Genomic DNA, 17397 nt, shown 5'->3' on the forward strand with positions numbered 1-17397 from the left:
GTCTGTCTGCTGTAACTCTCACTACGTTGTCTGTCTGCTGTAACACTCACTACGTTACCTGTCTGCTGTAACTCTCACTACGTTGTCTGTCTGCTGTAACTCTCACTACGTTACCTGTCTGCTGTAACTCTCACTACGTTACCTGTCTGCTGTAACTCTCACTACGTTGTCTGTCTGCTGTAACACTCACTACGTTGTCTGTCTGCTGTAACACTCACTACGTTACCTGTCTGCTGTAACTCTCACTACGTTGTCTGTCTGCTGTAACACTCACTACGTTGTCTGTCTGCTGTAACACTCACTACGTTACCTGTCTGCTGTAACACTCACTACGTTGTCTGTCTGCTGTAACACTCACTACGTTACCTGTCTGCTGTAACTCTCACTACGTTACCTGTCTGCTGTAACACTCACTACGTTGTCTGTCTGCTGTAACTCTCACTACGTTACCTGTCTGCTGTAACACTCACTACGTTGTCTGTCTGCTGTAACACTCACTACGTTACCTGTCTGCTGTAACTCTCACTACGTTACCTGTCTGCTGTAACACTCACTACGTTGTCTGTCTGCTGTAACACTCACTACGTTACCTGTCTGCTGTAACACTCACTACGTTGTCTGTCTGCTGTAACTCTCACTACGTTACCTGTCTGCTGTAACACTCACTACGTTGTCTGTCTGCTGTAACTCTCACTACGTTACCTGTCTGCTGTAACTCTCACTACGTTACCTGTCTGCTGTAACTCTCACTACGTTGTCTGTCTGCTGTAACACTCACTACGTTGTCTGTCTGCTGTAACACTCACTACGTTACCTGTCTGCTGTAACTCTCACTACGTTACCTGTCTGCTGTAACACTCACTACGTTGTCTGTCTGCTGTAACACTCACTACGTTGTCTGTCTGCTGTAACTCTCACTACGTTGTCTGTCTGCTGTAACACTCACTACGTTACCTGTCTGCTGTAACTCTCACTACGTTGTCTGTCTGCTGTAACACTCACTACGTTACCTGTCTGCTGTAACACTCACTACGTTGTCTGTCTGCTGTAACTCTCACTACGTTACCTGTCTGCTGTAACACTCACTACGTTGTCTGTCTGCTGTAACTCTCACTACGTTACCTGTCTGCTGTAACTCTCACTACGTTACCTGTCTGCTGTAACACTCACTACGTTGTCTGTCTGCTGTAACTCTCACTACGTTACCTGTCTGCTGTAACACTCACTACGTTGTCTGTCTGCTGTAACACTCACTACGTTACCTGTCTGCTGTAACTCTCACTACGTTGTCTGTCTGCTGTAACTCTCACTACGTTGTCTGTCTGCTGTAACACTCACTACGTTACCTGTCTGCTGTAACACTCACTACGTTACCTGTCTGCTGTAACTCTCACTACGTTACCTGTCTGCTGTAACTCTCACTACGTTGTCTGTCTGCTGTAACACTCACTACGTTGTCTGTCTGCTGTAACTCTCACTACGTTACCTGTCTGCTGTAACTCTCACTACGTTACCTGTCTGCTGTAACTCTCACTACGTTGTCTGTCTGCTGTAACACTCACTACGTTGTCTGTCTGCTGTAACTCTCACTACGTTACCTGTCTGCTGTAACTCTCACTACGTTGTCTGTCTGCTGTAACTCTCACTACGTTACCTGTCTGCTGTAACACTCACTACGTTGTCTGTCTGCTGTAACACTCACTACGTTACCTGTCTGCTGTAACACTCACTACGTTGTCTGTCTGCTGTAACTCTCACTACGTTACCTGTCTGCTGTAACACTCACTACGTTGTCTGTCTGCTGTAACACTCACTACGTTACCTGTCTGCTGTAACTCTCACTACGTTGTCTGTCTGCTGTAACACTCACTACGTTGTCTGTCTGCTGTAACTCTCACTACGTTACCTGTCTGCTGTAACACTCACTACGTTGTCTGTCTGCTGTAACTCTCACTACGTTACCTGTCTGCTGTAACACTCACTACGTTACCTGTCTGCTGTAACTCTCACTACGTTGTCTGTCTGCTGTAACTCTCACTACGTTGTCTGTCTGCTGTAACTCTCACTACGTTACCTGTCTGCTGTAACACTCACTACGTTGTCTGTCTGCTGTAACTCTCACTACGTTACCTGTCTGCTGTAACACTCACTACGTTGTCTGTCTGCTGTAACTCTCACTACGTTACCTGTCTGCTGTAACACTCACTACGTTGTCTGTCTGCTGTAACTCTCACTACGTTGTCTGTCTGCTGTAACTCTCACTACGTTGTCTGTCTGCTGTAACACTCACTACGTTACCTGTCTGCTGTAACACTCACTACGTTACCTGTCTGCTGTAACTCTCACTACGTTGGCTGTCTGCTGTAACTCTCACTACGTTACCTGTCTGCTGTAACTCTCACTACGTTACCTGTCTGCTGTAACACTCACTACGTTGTCTGTCTGCTGTAACACTCACTACGTTACCTGTCTGCTGTAACTCACTACGTTACCTGTCTGCTGTAACACTCACTACGTTGTCTGTCTGCTGTAACACTCACTACGTTGTCTGTCTGCTGTAACACTCACTACGTTACCTGTCTGCTGTAACTCTCACTACGTTGTCTGTCTGCTGTAACACTCACTACGTTACCTGTCTGCTGTAACACTCACTACGTTACCTGTCTGCTGTAACACTCACTACGTTGTCTGTCTGCTGTAACTCTCACTACGATACCTGTCTGCTGTAACACTCACTACGTTGTCTGTCTGCTGTAACTCTCACTACGTTACCTGTCTGCTGTAACACTCACTACGTTGTCTGTCTGCTGTAACACTCACTACGTTACCTGTCTGCTGTAACTCTCACTACGTTGTCTGTCTGCTGTAACTCTCACTACGTTGTCTGTCTGCTGTAACACTCACTACGTTACCTGTCTGCTGTAACTCTCACTACGTTGTCTGTCTGCTGTAACTCTCACTACGTTACCTGTCTGCTGTAACTCTCACTACGTTGTCTGTCTGCTGTAACACTCACTACGTTGTCTGTCTGCTGTAACACTCACTACGTTACCTGTCTGCTGTAACTCTCACTACGTTGTCTGTCTGCTGTAACACTCACTACGTTGTCTGTCTGCTGTAACACTCACTACGTTACCTGTCTGCTGTAACACTCACTACGTTGTCTGTCTGCTGTAACACTCACTACGTTACCTGTCTGCTGTAACTCTCACTACGTTACCTGTCTGCTGTAACACTCACTACGTTGTCTGTCTGCTGTAACTCTCACTACGTTACCTGTCTGCTGTAACACTCACTACGTTGTCTGTCTGCTGTAACACTCACTACGTTACCTGTCTGCTGTAACTCTCACTACGTTACCTGTCTGCTGTAACACTCACTACGTTGTCTGTCTGCTGTAACACTCACTACGTTACCTGTCTGCTGTAACACTCACTACGTTGTCTGTCTGCTGTAACTCTCACTACGTTACCTGTCTGCTGTAACACTCACTACGTTGTCTGTCTGCTGTAACTCTCACTACGTTACCTGTCTGCTGTAACGCTCACTACGTTACCTGTCTGCTGTAACTCTCACTACGTTGTCTGTCTGCTGTAACACTCACTACGTTGTCTGTCTGCTGTAACACTCACTACGTTACCTGTCTGCTGTAACTCTCACTACGTTACCTGTCTGCTGTAACACTCACTACGTTGTCTGTCTGCTGTAACACTCACTACGTTGTCTGTCTGCTGTAACTCTCACTACGTTGTCTGTCTGCTGTAACACTCACTACGTTACCTGTCTGCTGTAACTCTCACTACGTTACCTGTCTGCTGTAACACTCACTACGTTACCTGTCTGCTGTAACTCTCACTACGTTACCTGTCTGCTGTAACACTCACTACGTTGTCTGTCTGCTGTAACTCTCACTACGTTACCTGTCTGCTGTAACACTCACTACGTTGTCTGTCTGCTGTAACACTCACTACGTTACCTGTCTGCTGTAACTCTCACTACGTTGTCTGTCCGCTGTAACTCTCACTACGTTGTCTGTCTGCTGTAACACTCACTACGTTACCTGTCTGCTGTAACTCTCACTACGTTGTCTGTCTGCTGTAACACTCACTACGTTACCTGTCTGCTGTAACTCTCACTACGTTGTCTGTCTGCTGTAACTCTCACTACGTTGTCTGTCTGCTGTAACACTCACTACGTTACCTGTCTGCTGTAACTCTCACTACGTTGTCTGTCTGCTGTAACACTCACTACGTTACCTGTCTGCTGTAACACTCACTAAGTTACCTGTCTGCTGTAACACTCACTACGTTGTCTGTCTGCTGTAACTCTCACTACGTTACCTGTCTGCTGTAACTCTCACTACGTTACCTGTCTGCTGTAACACTCACTACGTTGTCTGTCTGCTGTAACTCTCACTACGTTACCTGTCTGCTGTAACACTCACTACGTTGTCTGTCTGCTGTAACACTCACTACGTTACCTGTCTGCTGTAACTCTCACTACGTTGTCTGTCTGCTGTAACTCTCACTACGTTGTCTGTCTGCTGTAACACTCACTACGTTACCTGTCTGCTGTAACTCTCACTACGTTACCTGTCTGCTGTAACTCTCACTACGTTGTCTGTCTGCTGTAACACTCACTACGTTGTCTGTCTGCTGTAACTCTCACTACGTTACCTGTCTGCTGTAACTCTCACTACGTTACCTGTCTGCTGTAACTCTCACTACGTTGTCTGTCTGCTGTAACACTCACTACGTTGTCTGTCTGCTGTAACTCTCACTACGTTACCTGTCTGCTGTAACTCTCACTACGTTGTCTGTCTGCTGTAACTCTCACTACGTTACCTGTCTGCTGTAACACTCACTACGTTACCTGTCTGCTGTAACTCTCACTACGTTGTCTGTCTGCTGTAACACTCACTACGTTGTCTGTCTGCTGTAACACTCACTACGTTGTCTGTCTGCTGTAACTCTCACTACGTTACCTGTCTGCTGTAACACTCACTACGTTGTCTGTCTGCTGTAACTCTCACTACGTTACCTGTCTGCTGTAACTCTCACTACGTTACCTGTCTGCTGTAACACTCACTACGTTACCTGTCTGCTGTAACTCTCACTACGTTACCTGTCTGCTGTAACTCTCACTACGTTACCTGTCTGCTGTAACACTCACTACGTTGTCTGTCTGCTGTAACACTCACTACGTTACCTGTCTGCTGTAACACTCACTACGTTGTCTGTCTGCTGTAACTCTCACTACGTTGTCTGTCTGCTGTAACACTCACTACGTTACCTGTCTGCTGTAACACTCACTACGTTGTCTGTCTGCTGTAACTCTCACTACGTTACCTGTCTGCTGTAACACTCACTACGTTACCTGTCTGCTGTAACTCTCACTACGTTGTCTGTCTGCTGTAACTCTCACTACGTTGTCTGTCTGCTGTAACACTCACTACGTTACCTGTCTGCTGTAACACTCACTACGTTGTCTGTCTGCTGTAACTCTCACTACGTTACCTGTCTGCTGTAACACTCACTACGTTGTCTGTCTGCTGTAACTCTCACTACGTTACCTGTCTGCTGTAACTCTCACTACGTTGTCTGTCTGCTGTAACTCTCACTACGTTACCTGTCTGCTGTAACTCTCACTACGTTGTCTGTCTGCTGTAACTCTCACTACGTTACCTGTCTGCTGTAACACTCACTACGTTACCTGTCTGCTGTAACTCTCACTACGTTGTCTGTCTGCTGTAACTCTCACTACGTTACCTGTCTGCTGTAACACTCACTACGTTGTCTGTCTGCTGTAACACTCACTACGTTGTCTGTCTGCTGTAACTCTCACTACGTTACCTGTCTGCTGTAACACTCACTACGTTACCTGTCTGCTGTAACTCTCACTACGTTGTCTGTCTGCTGTAACACTCACTACGTTACCTGTCTGCTGTAACACTCACTACGTTACCTGTCTGCTGTAACTCTCACTACGTTGTCTGTCTGCTGTAACTCTCACTACGTTACCTGTCTGCTGTAACTCTCACTACGTTGTCTGTCTGCTGTAACACTCACTACGTTACCTGTCTGCTGTAACTCTCACTACGTTACCTGTCTGCTGTAACTCTCACTACGTTGTCTGTCTGCTGTAACACTCACTACGTTACCTGTCTGCTGTAACTCTCACTACGTTGTCTGTCTGCTGTAACACTCACTACGTTGCCTGTCTGCTGTAACTCTCACTACGTTGTCTGTCTGCTGTAACACTCACTACGTTACCTGTCTGCTGTAACTCTCACTACGTTACCTGTCTGCTGTAACTCTCACTACGTTGTCTGTCTGCTGTAACACTCACTACGTTACCTGTCTGCTGTAACACTCACTACGTTACCTGTCTGCTGTAACTCTCACTACGTTGTCTGTCTGCTGTAACACTCACTACGTTGTCTGTCTGCTGTAACTCTCACTACGTTGTCTGTCTGCTGTAACACTCACTACGTTACCTGTCTGCTGTAACACTCACTACGTTACCTGTCTGCTGTAACACTCACTACGTTACCTGTCTGCTGTAACACTCACTACGTTGTCTGTCTGCTGTAACACTCACTACGTTACCTGTCTGCTGTAACTCTCACTACGTTGTCTGTCTGCTGTAACACTCACTACGTTGCCTGTCTGCTGTAACTCTCACTACGTTGTCTGTCTGCTGTAACTCTCACTACGTTGTCTGTCTGCTGTAACACTCACTACGTTACCTGTCTGCTGTAACTCTCACTACGTTGTCTGTCTGCTGTAACACTCACTACGTTACCTGTCTGCTGTAACACTCACTACGTTACCTGTCTGCTGTAACACTCACTACGTTGTCTGTCTGCTGTAACTCTCACTACGTTACCTGTCTGCTGTAACTCTCACTACGTTACCTGTCTGCTGTAACACTCACTACGTTGTCTGTCTGCTGTAACTCTCACTACGTTACCTGTCTGCTGTAACACTCACTACGTTGTCTGTCTGCTGTAACACTCACTACGTTACCTGTCTGCTGTAACTCTCACTACGTTGTCTGTCTGCTGTAACTCTCACTACGTTGTCTGTCTGCTGTAACACTCACTACGTTACCTGTCTGCTGTAACACTCACTACGTTCCCTGTCTGCTGTAACTCTCACTACGTTACCTGTCTGCTGTAACTCTCACTACGTTGTCTGTCTGCTGTAACACTCACTACGTTGTCTGTCTGCTGTAACTCTCACTACGTTACCTGTCTGCTGTAACTCTCACTACGTTACCTGTCTGCTGTAACTCTCACTACGTTGTCTGTCTGCTGTAACACTCACTATGTTGTCTGTCTGCTGTAACTCTCACTACGTTACCTGTCTGCTGTAACTCTCACTACGTTGTCTGTCTGCTGTAACTCTCACTACGTTACCTGTCTGCTGTAACACTCACTACGTTACCTGTCTGCTGTAACTCTCACTACGTTGTCTGTCTGCTGTAACTCTCACTACGTTGACTGTCTGCTGTAACACTCACTACGTTGTCTGTCTGCTGTAACACTCACTACGTTGTCTGTCTGCTGTAACTCTCACTACGTTACCTGTCTGCTGTAACACTCACTACGTTGTCTGTCTGCTGTAACTCTCACTACGTTACCTGTCTGCTGTAACTCTCACTACGTTATCTGTCTGCTGTAACACTCACTACGTTACCTGTCTGCTGTAACTCTCACTACGTTACCTGTCTGCTGTAACTCTCACTACGTTACCTGTCTGCTGTAACACTCACTACGTTGTCTGTCTGCTGTAACACTCACTACGTTACCTGTCTGCTGTAACACTCACTACGTTGTCTGTCTGCTGTAACTCTCACTACGTTGTCTGTCTGCTGTAACACTCACTACGTTACCTGTCTGCTGTAACACTCACTACGTTTTCTGTCTGCTGTAACTCTCACTACGTTTCCTGTCTGCTGTAACTCTCACTACGTTACCTGTCTGCTGTAACTCTCACTACGTTGTCTGTCTGCTGTAACTCTCACTACGTTGTCTGTCTGCTGTAACACTCACTACGTTACCTGTCTGCTGTAACACTCACTACGTTGTCTGTCTGCTGTAACTCTCACTACGTTACCTGTCTGCTGTAACACTCACTACGTTGTCTGTCTGCTGTAACTCTCACTACGTTACCTGTCTGCTGTAACTCTCACTACGTTGTCTGTCTGCTGTAACTCTCACTACGTTACCTGTCTGCTGTAACTCTCACTACGTTGTCTGTCTGCTGTAACTCTCACTACGTTACCTGTCTGCTGTAACTCTCACTACGTTACCTGTCTGCTGTAACACTCACTACGTTACCTGTCTGCTGTAACTCTCACTACGTTGTCTGTCTGCTGTAACTCTCACTACGTTATCTGTCTGCTGTAACACTCACTACGTTGTCTGTCTGCTGTAACACTCACTACGTTGTCTGTCTGCTGTAACTCTCACTACGTTACCTGTCTGCTGTAACACTCACTACGTTACCTGTCTGCTGTAACTCTCACTACGTTGTCTGTCTGCTGTAACTCTCACTACGTTGTCTGTCTGCTGTAACACTCACTACGTTACCTGTCTGCTGTAACACTCACTACGTTACCTGTCTGCTGTAACTCTCACTACGTTGTCTGTCTGCTGTAACTCTCACTACGTTACCTGTCTGCTGTAACTCTCACTACGTTGTCTGTCTGCTGTAACACTCACTACGTTACCTGTCTGCTGTAACTCTCACTACGTTACCTGTCTGCTGTAACTCTCACTACGTTGTCTGTCTGCTGTAACACTCACTACGTTACCTGTCTGCTGTAACTCTCACTACGTTGTCTGTCTGCTGTAACACTCACTACGTTACCTGTCTGCTGTAACTCTCACTACGTTGTCTGTCTGCTGTAACACTCACTACGTTACCTGTCTGCTGTAACTCTCACTACGTTACCTGTCTGCTGTAACTCTCACTACGTTGTCTGTCTGCTGTAACACTCACTACGTTGCCTGTCTGCTGTAACACTCACTACGTTACCTGTCTGCTGTAACTCTCACTACGTTGTCTGTCTGCTGTAACACTCACTACGTTGTCTGTCTGCTGTAACTCTCACTACGTTGTCTGTCTGCTGTAACACTCACTACGTTACCTGTCTGCTGTAACACTCACTACGTTACCTGTCTGCTGTAACACTCACTACGTTACCTGTCTGCTGTAACTCTCACTACGTTACCTGTCTGCTGTAACACTCACTACGTTACCTGTCTGCTGTAACTCTCACTACGTTGTCTGTCTGCTGTAACACTCACTACGTTGTCTGTCTGCTGTAACACTCACTACGTTACCTGTCTGCTGTAACTCTCACTACGTTACCTGTCTGCTGTAACTCTCACTACGTTACCTGTCTGCTGTAACACTCACTACGTTGTCTGTCTGCTGTAACACTCACTACGTTACCTGTCTGCTGTAACTCACTACGTTGTCTGTCTGCTGTAACTCTCACTACGTTACCTGTCTGCTGTAACACTCACTACGTTACCTGTCTGCTGTAACTCTCACTACGTTGTCTGTCTGCTGTAACTCTCACTACGTTGTCTGTCTGCTGTAACACTCACTACGTTACCTGTCTGCTGTAACACTCACTACGTTGTCTGTCTGCTGTAACTCTCACTACGTTACCTGTCTGCTGTAACACTCACTACGTTGTCTGTCTGCTGTAACTCTCACTACGTTACCTGTCTGCTGTAACTCACTACGTTGTCTGTCTGCTGTAACTCTCACTACGTTACCTGTCTGCTGTAACTCTCACTACGTTGTCTGTCTGCTGTAACTCTCACTACGTTACCTGTCTGCTGTAACACTCACTACGTTGTCTGTCTGCTGTAACACTCACTACGTTGTCTGTCTGCTGTAACACTCACTACGTTGTCTGTCTGCTGTAACTCTCACTACGTTACCTGTCTGCTGTAACACTCACTACGTTACCTGTCTGCTGTAACACTCACTACGTTACCTGTCTGCTGTAACACTCACTACGTTGTCTGTCTGCTGTAACTCTCACTACGTTACCTGTCTGCTGTAACACTCACTACGTTGTCTGTCTGCTGTAACACTCACTACGTTGTCTGTCTGCTGTAACTCTCACTACGTTGTCTGTCTGCTGTAACACTCACTACGTTACCTGTCTGCTGTAACTCTCACTACGTTGTCTGTCTGCTGTAACTCTCACTACGTTGTCTGTCTGCTGTAACACTCACTACGTTACCTGTCTGCTGTAACACTCACTACGTTACCTGTCTGCTGTAACACTCACTACGTTACCTGTCTGCTGTAACTCTCACTACGTTGTCTGTCTGCTGTAACACTCACTACGTTGTCTGTCTGCTGTAACTCTCACTACGTTGTCTGTCTGCTGTAACACTCACTACGTTACCTGTCTGCTGTAACTCTCACTACGTTACCTGTCTGCTGTAACTCTCACTACGTTGTCTGTCTGCTGTAACACTCACTACGTTACCTGTCTGCTGTAACTCTCACTACGTTGTCTGTCTGCTGTAACACTCACTACGTTACCTGTCTGCTGTAACTCTCACTACGTTGTCTGTCTGCTGTAACACTCACTACGTTACCTGTCTGCTGTAACTCTCACTACGTTACCTGTCTGCTGTAACTCTCACTACGTTGTCTGTCTGCTGTAACACTCACTACGTTACCTGTCTGCTGTAACACTCACTACGTTACCTGTCTGCTGTAACTCTCACTACGTTGTCTGTCTGCTGTAACACTCACTACGTTGTCTGTCTGCTGTAACACTCACTACGTTACCTGTCTGCTGTAACACTCACTACGTTGTCTGTCTGCTGTAACACTCACTACGTTACCTGTCTGCTGTAACTCTCACTACGTTACCTGTCTGCTGTAACTCTCACTACGTTGTCTGTCTGCTGTAACACTCACTACGTTACCTGTCTGCTGTAACTCTCACTACGTTGTCTGTCTGCTGTAACACTCACTACGTTACCTGTCTGCTGTAACTCTCACTACGTTGTCTGTCTGCTGTAACACTCACTACGTTACCTGTCTGCTGTAACTCTCACTACGTTACCTGTCTGCTGTAACTCTCACTACGTTGTCTGTCTGCTGTAACACTCACTACGTTACCTGTCTGCTGTAACACTCACTACGTTACCTGTCTGCTGTAACTCTCACTACGTTGTCTGTCTGCTGTAACACTCACTACGTTGTCTGTCTGCTGTAACACTCACTACGTTACCTGTCTGCTGTAACACTCACTACGTTACCTGTCTGCTGTAACACTCACTACGTTACCTGTCTGCTGTAACTCTCACTACGTTGTCTGTCTGCTGTAACACTCACTACGTTGTCTGTCTGCTGTAACACTCACTACGTTGTCTGTCTGCTGTAACTCTCACTACGTTACCTGTCTGCTGTAACACTCACTACGTTACCTGTCTGCTGTAACTCTCACTACGTTACCTGTCTGCTGTAACTCTCACTACGTTACCTGTCTGCTGTAACACTCACTACGTTACCTGTCTGCTGTAACTCTCACTACGTTGTCTGTCTGCTGTAACACTCACTACGTTGTCTGTCTGCTGTAACTCTCACTACGTTACCTGTCTGCTGTAACACTCACTACGTTGTCTGTCTGCTGTAACTCTCACTACGTTACCTGTCTGCTGTAACACTCACTACGTTGTCTGTCTGCTGTAACTCTCACTACGTTACCTGTCTGCTGTAACTCTCACTACGTTGTCTGTCTGCTGTAACTCTCACTACGTTACCTGTCTGCTGTAACTCTCACTACGTTACCTGTCTGCTGTAACACTCACTACGTTGTCTGTCTGCTGTAACACTCACTACGTTGTCTGTCTGCTGTAACTCTCACTACGTTGTCTGTCTGCTGTAACACTCACTACGTTACCTGTCTGCTGTAACTCTCACTACGTTGTCTGTCTGCTGTAACTCTCACTACGTTGTCTGTCTGCTGTAACTCTCACTACGTTGTCTGTCTGCTGTAACACTCACTACGTTGTCTGTCTGCTGTAACTCTCACTACGTTACCTGTCTGCTGTAACACTCACTACGTTACCTGTCTGCTGTAACACTCACTACGTTGTCTGTCTGCTGTAACACTCACTACGTTACCTGTCTGCTGTAACTCTCACTACGTTACCTGTCTGCTGTAACACTCACTACGTTACCTGTCTGCTGTAACACTCACTACGTTACCTGTCTGCTGTAACTCTCACTACGTTGTCTGTCTGCTGTAACTCTCACTACGTTACCTGTCTGCTGTAACTCTCACTACGTTGTCTGTCTGCTGTAACACTCACTACGTTACCTGTCTGCTGTAACACTCACTACGTTGTCTGTCTGCTGTAACACTCACTACGTTGTCTGTCTGCTGTAACTCTCACTACGTTACCTGTCTGCTGTAACTCTCACTACGTTACCTGTCTGCTGTAACACTCACTACGTTGTCTGTCTGCTGTAACTCTCACTACGTTACCTGTCTGCTGTAACTCTCACTACGTTACCTGTCTGCTGTAACACTCACTACGTTACCTGTCTGCTGTAACACTCACTACGTTACCTGTCTGCTGTAACACTCACTACGTTACCTGTCTGCTGTAACACTCACTACGTTGTCTGTCTGCTGTAACTCACTACGTTGTCTGTCTGCTGTAACACTCACTACGTTACCTGTCTGCTGTAACACTCACTACGTTACCTGTCTGCTGTAACACTCACTACGTTGTCTGTCTGCTGTAACTCTCACTACGTTACCTGTCTGCTGTAACTCTCACTACGTTGTCTGTCTGCTGTAACTCTCACTACGTTGTCTGTCTGCTGTAACACTCACTACGTTACCTGTCTGCTGTAACACTCACTACGTTGTCTGTCTGCTGTAACTCTCACTACGTTACCTGTCTGCTGTAACTCTCACTACGTTGTCTGTCTGCTGTAACACTCACTACGTTGTCTGTCTGCTGTAACACTCACTACGTTACCTGTCTGCTGTAACTCTCACTACGTTGTCTGTCTGCTGTAACACTCACTACGTTACCTGTCTGCTGTAACTCTCACTACGTTGTCTGTCTGCTGTAACTCTCACTACGTTACCTGTCTGCTGTAACTCTCACTACGTTACCTGTCTGCTGTAACACTCACTACGTTGTCTGTCTGCTGTAACACTCACTACGTTACCTGTCTGCTGTAACACTCACTACGTTGTCTGTCTGCTGTAACTCTCACTACGTTACCTGTCTGCTGTAACACTCACTACGTTACCTGTCTGCTGTAACTCTCACTACGTTACCTGTCTGCTGTAACTCTCACTACGTTGTCTGTCTGCTGTAACACTCACTACGTTACCTGTCTGCTGTAACTCTCACTACGTTACCTGTCTGCTGTAACTCTCACTACGTTACCTGTCTGCTGTAACACTCACTACGTTGTCTGTCTGCTGTAACACTCACTACGTTACCTGTCTGCTGTAACTCTCACTACGTTGTCTGTCTGCTGTAACACTCACTACGTTACCTGTCTGCTGTAACACTCACTACGTTACCTGTCTGCTGTAACTCTCACTACGTTACCTGTCTGCTGTAACTCTCACTACGTTACCTGTCTGCTGTAACACTCACTACGTTGTCTGTCTGCTGTAACACTCACTACGTTACCTGTCTGCTGTAACTCTCACTACGTTGTCTGTCTGCTGTAACACTCACTACGTTACCTGTCTGCTGTAACACTCACTACGTTGTCTGTCTGCTGTAACTCTCACTACGTTACCTGTCTGCTGTAACACTCACTACGTTACCTGTCTGCTGTAACTCTCACTACGTTGTCTGTCTGCTGTAACTCTCACTACGTTGTCTGTCTGCTGTAACACTCACTACGTTACCTGTCTGCTGTAACTCTCACTACGTTACCTGTCTGCTGTAACACTCACTACGTTGTCTGTCTGCTGTAACACTCACTACGTTACCTGTCTGCTGTAACACTCACTACGTTGTCTGTCTGCTGTAACTCTCACTACGTTACCTGTCTGCTGTAACACTCACTACGTTGTCTGTCTGCTGTAACTCTCACTACGTTACCTGTCTGCTGTAACTCTCACTACGTTACCTGTCTGCTGTAACTCTCACTACGTTGTCTGTCTGCTGTAACACTCACTACGTTGTCTGTCTGCTGTAACACTCACTACGTTACCTGTCTGCTGTAACTCTCACTACGTTACCTGTCTGCTGTAACACTCACTACGTTGTCTGTCTGCTGTAACACTCACTACGTTGTCTGTCTGCTGTAACTCTCACTACGTTGTCTGTCTGCTGTAACACTCACTACGTTACCTGTCTGCTGTAACTCTCACTACGTTGTCTGTCTGCTGTAACACTCACTACGTTACCTGTCTGCTGTAACTCTCACTACGTTACCTGTCTGCTGTAACACTCACTACGTTGTCTGTCTGCTGTAACACTCACTACGTTACCTGTCTGCTGTAACACTCACTACGTTGTCTGTCTGCTGTAACTCTCACTACGTTACCTGTCTGCTGTAACACTCACTACGTTGTCTGTCTGCTGTAACACTCACTACGTTACCTGTCTGCTGTAACACTCACTACGTTGTCTGTCTGCTGTAACTCTCACTACGTTACCTGTCTGCTGTAACACTCACTACGTTGTCTGTCTGCTGTAACTCTCACTACGTTACCTGTCTGCTGTAACTCTCACTACGTTACCTGTCTGCTGTAACACTCACTACGTTGTCTGTCTGCTGTAACTCTCACTACGTTACCTGTCTGCTGTAACACTCACTACGTTGTCTGTCTGCTGTAACACTCACTACGTTGCCTGTCTGCTGTAACTCTCACTACGTTGTCTGTCTGCTGTAACTCTCACTACGTTGTCTGTCTGCTGTAACACTCACTACGTTACCTGTCTGCTGTAACTCTCACTACGTTACCTGTCTGCTGTAACACTCACTACGTTGTCTGTCTGCTGTAACACTCACTACGTTGTCTGTCTGCTGTAACTCTCACTACGTTACCTGTCTGCTGTAACTCTCACTACGTTACCTGTCTGCTGTAACTCTCACTACGTTGTCTGTCTGCTGTAACACTCACTACGTTGTCTGTCTGCTGTAACTCTCACTACGTTACCTGTCTGCTGTAACTCTCACTACGTTGTCTGTCTGCTGTAACTCTCACTACGTTACCTGTCTGCTGTAACACTCACTACGTTACCTGTCTGCTGTAACTCTCACTACGTTGTCTGTCTGCTGTAACTCTCACTACGTTACCTGTCTGCTGTAACACTCACTACGTTGTCTGTCTGCTGTAACACTCACTACGTTACCTGTCTGCTGTAACACTCACTACGTTGTCTGTCTGCTGTAACTCTCACTACGTTACCTGTCTGCTGTAACACTCACTACGTTACCTGTCTGCTGTAACTCTCACTACGTTACCTGTCTGCTGTAACTCTCACTACGTTGTCTGTCTGCTGTAACACTCACTACGTTACCTGTCTGCTGTAACTCTCACTACGTTACCTGTCTGCTGTAACTCTCACTACGTTACCTGTCTGCTGTAACACTCACTACGTTGTCTGTCTGCTGTAACACTCACTACGTTACCTGTCTGCTGTAACTCTCACTACGTTGTCTGTCTGCTGTAACACTCACTACGTTGTCTGTCTGCTGTAACACTCACTACGTTACCTGTCTGCTGTAACTCTCACTACGTTACCTGTCTGCTGTAACACTCACTACGTTGTCTGTCTGCTGTAACACTCACTACGTTACCTGTCTGCTGTAACTCTCACTACGTTGTCTGTCTGCTGTAACACTCACTACGTTGTCTGTCTGCTGTAACTCTCACTACGTTACCTGTCTGCTGTAACACTCACTACGTTGTCTGTCTGCTGTAACTCTCACTACGTTACCTGTCTGCTGTAACACTCACTACGTTACCTGTCTGCTGTAACTCTCACTACGTTGTCTGTCTGCTGTAACTCTCACTACGTTGTCTGTCTGCTGTAACTCTCACTACGTTACCTGTCTGCTGTAACACTCACTACGTTGTCTGTCTGCTGTAACTCTCACTACGTTACCTGTCTGCTGTAACACTCACTACGTTGTCTGTCTGCTGTAACTCTCACTACGTTACCTGTCTGCTGTAACACTCACTACGTTGTCTGTCTGCTGTAACTCTCACTACGTTGTCTGTCTGCTGTAACTCTCACTACGTTGTCTGTCTGCTGTAACACTCACTACGTTACCTGTCTGCTGTAACACTCACTACGTTACCTGTCTGCTGTAACTCTCACTACGTTGTCTGTCTGCTGTAACTCTCACTACGTTACCTGTCTGCTGTAACTCTCACTACGTTACCTGTCTGCTGTAACACTCACTACGTTACCTGTCTGCTGTAACACTCACTACGTTACCTGTCTGCTGTAACACTCGCTACGTTGTCTGTCTGCTGTAACTCTCACTACGTTACCTGTCTGCTGTAACACTCACTACGTTGTCTGTCTGCTGTAACTCTCACTACGTTACCTGTCTGCTGTAACACTCACTACGTTGTCTGTCTGCTGTAACACTCACTACGTTACCTGTCTGCTGTAACTCTCACTACGTTGTCTGTCTGCTGTAACTCTCACTACGTTGTCTGTCTGCTGTAACACTCACTACGTTACCTGTCTGCTGTAACTCTCACTACGTTGTCTGTCTGCTGTAACTCTCACTACGTTACCTGTCTGCTGTAACTCTCACTACGTTGTCTGTCTGCTGTAACACTCACTACGTTGCCTGTCTGCTGTAACACTCACTACGTTACCTGTCTGCTGTAACTCTCACTACGTTGTCTGTCTGCTGTAACACTCACTACGTTGTCTGTCTGCTGTAACACTCACTACGTTACCTGTCTGCTGTAACACTCACTACGTTGTCTGTCTGCTGTAACACTCACTACGTTACCTGTCTGCTGTAACTCTCACTACGTTGCCTGTCTGCTGTAACACTCACTACGTTGTCTGTCTGCTGTAACTCTCACTACGTTACCTGTCTGCTGTAACACTCACTACGTTGTCTGTCTGCTGTAACACTCACTACGTTACCTGTCTGCTGTAACTCTCACTACGTTACCTGTCTGCTGTAACACTCACTACGTTGTCTGTCTGCTGTAACACTCACTACGTTACCTGTCTGCTGTAACACTCACTACGTTGTCTGTCTGCTGTAACTCTCACTACGTTACCTGTCTGCTGTAACACTCACTACGTTGTCTGTCTGCTGTAACTCTCACTACGTTACCTGTCTGCTGTAACTCTCACTACGTTACCTGTCTGCTGTAACT

This window comes from Hemiscyllium ocellatum (assembly GCF_020745735.1).
Source record: "Hemiscyllium ocellatum isolate sHemOce1 chromosome Y unlocalized genomic scaffold, sHemOce1.pat.X.cur. SUPER_Y_unloc_1, whole genome shotgun sequence".
Lineage (NCBI taxonomy): Eukaryota > Metazoa > Chordata > Chondrichthyes > Orectolobiformes > Hemiscylliidae > Hemiscyllium > Hemiscyllium ocellatum.